At 28.7% G+C, this 5,160-nt stretch overlaps 1 pseudogene; it reads right to left on the bottom strand.

Moving 5' to 3' along the window:
- Positions 1–1,107: 1,107 nt before the first annotated feature.
- Positions 1,108–3,759, bottom strand: LOC114077636 (annotated as a pseudogene).
- Positions 3,760–5,160: the final 1,401 nt, after the last annotated feature.

Below are 5,160 nucleotides of genomic sequence, written 5' to 3' on the forward strand. Positions count from 1 at the left end.
GGAGCATTGTTGTGGAGTTATGGCAGCGAGAAGGCTAAGTGTGGATACGTTAGTGACAATGATGATCCACCAAAATCTAAGGGCGTAGTCACACCACCACTAGAAGAAGATCTGGTTCACATAGAGTAGTATCTATTCATAAACAATGTTTTAATGTTATATTTTTTGATTGATACGTTATGGAACAAGTAGTTTGATGTTTTTAATATTTTCTTAATGGTTGTCAATTTCCTTGAAGATTTTTTTCATACATTATGGAACATGTATTTTTGCTGAGAAAAAGATAAATATCAGACATATTATGGCGTCACACAGGTTTAATAAAGTGTAGTCAAAGTTTTTTTAATCACACATAGTAATAAATAGTTTCTTTGAAAACTAAATTTACATGATACTTTAGTTATAATGAATATCATAGTTGTGTCAAATCCGATAGGTTAGTAAAAGTAAAGTTATTTACTGTATATATCAAATAAAGTATATCAAATAAAGCATCACACAAGATAATTAATATAAATTACATGATACGTGATTTATAGTCATTGTAAAGTACACAGTAACCTTAACATGTGTGTTTTTTTTAATTAAATGTAGATGATACATTGGATAAAGCACATGATACATGTGTGTTACATTACCCAAAATACATTAACATTTGTTTTTGAATTAAAAGTACATGATACATTGGCTAAAGCACGTGTATTATGTATGTTATGTTACCCAATAATCCCAGAATTTATATAAAGATATCTCATAGTGTAACATAAGAATTACAAAATTAATATAAAAAATAAATATTAACACAAATATATATTTTCAACACAAATAATAATAAAGTATTTATATCAAAAACGCAACTTAAAATTTAATTAACACAGGTTATTTATAAGTTTATTTATCAAAATCAAAAGTGTTTAAATTGCAAATGAAATGAATACCGAAAATGATAGATGTTTACGTTATAAATTATTCAAAAAAAATATTAATATCTTAAAAACATTACGACTACTTCACTTCTCTTTTGGTAAGAAGGTACAAGTTCTTCTGTTGTGTCCTTCTTGTCCACAACAGTTTGAGTTCACCGAAATCTTTCATTTGCATTCTTTCTTATTCGTTTCTTGGTCGTCCAGAGAATCTTCTGTATCTAGGTGGATACACAGTTTCAGCTACCACATTCTTAGGATCTGACCAATCTGCCTTATCTGACATTGGTACTATTGGAATTTCATATGTTTTTGCCAATGCATCAGGCTTGTAGTAATCAGAGCAATATGAATGCATATCTGTGACATTTTTTTCTTTCAATAAAGCGATTGCATGTGCACTAGGTATCTCATCTAGTTGAAATCTACCACAAGAACATACTTTTCGCTCAAGACAAACAATGTATCTTCTTCCAGCTTCATAAATCGAGAAAATAAATTCAAATGATGGAACAACCTGTGTACATTAAAAAAATTCAAATGTATAATTTTTTCAAAATAAAGAATGTTCAAATTGCAGAATAATACAATGAATTAGATATATATAATATAGAATATTATATAATGATACATACCTCCATCTTTGAACTTTTAGCCGCGTTTATAATCAACAACTCCTCAAATTTTCTCCCTAATGTGTCCTTTGTATATGAGATTACTTCTCTGTTTTTGCAATGCCAAGAACCAAATAGAATTCTAACTTCTTCCAAGAATTCTAATATAGTTAATTAGCGTGCTTCAACAAGACAACCATTGATACATTCTGTAATGTTCGAAGTCATCATTCTACCTCTATTTACTGTTGCATGAACTCTTGACGACTTGTCATACCCTGCATCTTTAAGGTACTCCTTAATCCTGTGATCAATTATCAACATTAGCCATCAACTTATCAAAATCTTCTTTTCTATATGCCTTGGCCATAGAGTAGAATAGATCACTTATGGTCTTTCTTCTCATTTTGAAGTTGCCACATACATTCTTCCAAAGATGCAATATTCATGCATAATGAGGTACATTTGGGAACACAACCCTCACACTCTTCATAATACTCTCATTTCTATCTGAAACAACACACATATCTTTTCTCTCGCCAAATGCATTTTTGAATTGTTCGAAAAATCATGTCCAAGAACAATCATTTTCGTTGTCAACAACACCATATGCCAATGAGAATATGCAACCTGATTACAGACACACATTATATCATTTGATACGTAACATATACAAACACATCACAACTATAAAAAAAAATACATACCTGCGCCATCAAGTGTGCTTGCTGATACAAATGTCCCTTTGTAAGCTCCACTCATATGTGCACCATTCACAACAACTATTGGTCTGCAGTAATTGAACCCCCTAATGAATGGTCTTAAGGCGATGAACAGATACATAAATTCATCCTCCTCAGTCTTCTGCATTCTTATATAAGAATTTGGATACACGGTATTTAACATGTGTATGTATCGCGACAATCGTCTATATCCTGCAGATGATTTTTGCCTTATCATGGATAGTGCACGTTCTTTAGCACGCCATGCTTGCTGGTAAGATATTTGAACCCCATAGAATTCTCCAATATCATCAATTATATCTTTCGGAGTATAAATTCGTTTATGATTGACCAATTCTAGACCAGTAACTCCACTTACAAATCCGACTGTTCTTGGACTTTGGTTAATACCCTCTCCCTCATCGGACACGTATGTTCACTATTGAAACTTCTAACAATGAAAATATCAGATTTTTTCCTGCAGGAAACCTTTATATCCAACCACATTTGTCCGAAAAGTATACCAACACATAGTTGTGTACATTTGTTCATCATATTAAAACATATAGTAATTACATCATATAATATATACAACAATAATATTGAAAGTAATCAAACAATGAATTACACGAAAGTATCAATCGTTTTCGAAGAAAATTATTTTTACACGTTTCATAACTTTTTGTTATGCTTGTTGAAATTATAAGTCCTTAATATATCAGCAATAGTATATTAAAGTATCACTATAGTTAAGTCAATGTATCAATAAACTTAACGAAATAGTGAATCATAGATTAAGACATATTTAACTCAAAATATCAACGAACTAATGCTACTTGAATGTTTCTATAGAAAACAGTACAGTTTCATGTACTAATTGTTTCAGCATGTAAAGATATATAAATTCCAAACACTATCATACCTTTGTTGATCAGATCTCTTTACTTTGCAATTGAAGTTGTTCTTTATCTTATATTTCGTCATCACATCTACATGTGTTGCTTTATCCTTATATATTTGACATGTCTTCACTTCTACACTTTGTGAATCAATTATAACATTTGTAACTTCAAATTCTGGATTTTCTTACGAATTAGATAAACTAGATTCAACCATTGTCAGAGCTTCTGTATCCTGTGTTGTGCCTTCTACACATGTAATTTCTCCACATGTTCCATCAAAGTTATGTACAGTACTTCAATCTTTTCAACTGTGTCAATACAGGATACATTGCAAATCCTGACTTATTTTTTTCAGTTCTAAATATAGTTTAACACCCATATCATTCTTAACCTTCATTGGACAGGAGTAACCTTCTAAAATGTAACGAATTTCAATATTTTTCCTTGATACATGGATATCCAACTCGGCTGCAATTGCTGCTTTGAGATTCGAAAACGAAATTGAATCTCCAACAACAGTTCCATCGATTTTGTAACTTTCATACTGCAATTCGCTCACCCAAATTCTTGAATGCCTCAACAAAATTGATGTATTCATCATGTATCAGCCAAAATAACAGAATTCTAATTCGTATTTTTCATCTTTTCAATGGATGTTCATAAAATTGTCTTCAATCTGGATGATATAATCTTGAATTTTGAAATTTGAAAGCGTAATTCAATTACCTGCTGAATTATGGTTTCTTTATAATCAGTTACAGTAACTTAAGCTGGTTTAAATAACCAAATTAAATGTTCCATTTTTTCCTCCTTTTTAGCTTAATAATATTTAATTACAGTGTATCATTTATTATGTATCAGTTAATAGTAATGTATCACGCGACGATATTTTTAAGAGATTTTATGTAAATAGTAAATTAGTCAAAACAAATTATAAATATTATATTACACTATGAAATTCTTTAAATTTTTACAATTTTAAATTACCTTCGAACTTATAATTACTTTTTAATTAACCTCCAATTTACCTAAGTGTTGACTTTGTCAAACTCTTATTTTATTTTTTATTTTCTTCTCCAAAATCATCCAGTGTCAGTCATTATCTATATTATAATACCCAAGAAAAGTGTGATTTTAGGAAAAATGAATTCTAGTGAATTCTGGACTTCTGGTGGTCAAACGTAAGTAGTACAAAATTGAATTGAAAAAAATCAAATTAAATTGTAAATCAAATTAAATAGAAAAGAATTTAATTAATGTTTGATTTGATTTGATTTGGTCTTAAAAAAACTGATTATATTTGGATTGATTGATTTTTACTAAAAAATTAATTCGAAATTAAATTAACCCGATATTATCTTATATAATTTTAAAATTTTAATTTTATACACAAAAAAATTTATATTTATATAATTTTTAAATATTTCTCATACTTTTTCATAATTTTTATCTTTTAATATATTATTTCAAGTTTGAGATTTAGATGATCCAATAAAGTTTAAAGTCCACGATTTGATAATTATATATAATAAAGCTAATTATATATTTGTATGAATATTTTACCTGAAAAACCCAAAACAGCCCAAAAACCCAAAACCCTGAAAAAATATGAGGTTGAGAAACGCGAGTTTTATTGGTTTTATTTGATTTATAAATTTAAAAATCTAACACAAATAGTTTGATTTGATATTTGAAAATTCAAAATATCCCGATCATGTACACTCCTACTCAAACAAATAGCTGGGTTATTACAGGTGGCTGAGTCAAAAATTTTATTAAAAATATTCAAAATAATATGATATGCAGCTATCAAAATAAATAAAAAATATTGCGATATTTGAAATTCGAACTCAGAACTTCTTCTTCAAATGAACGCTCGTTATCACTAATTTATTGTGTTAAATACATAATTTTTGTTAAAGAAGTCTAATTTTAAATTTTTTCTAATTAAAGTTATTTATTTTCCTCCTACATATAAATTATGATATTATGAAGACCA

Source organism: Solanum pennellii, chromosome 6 (assembly GCF_001406875.1).
Source record: "Solanum pennellii chromosome 6, SPENNV200".
Taxonomy (NCBI): domain Eukaryota; kingdom Viridiplantae; phylum Streptophyta; class Magnoliopsida; order Solanales; family Solanaceae; genus Solanum; species Solanum pennellii.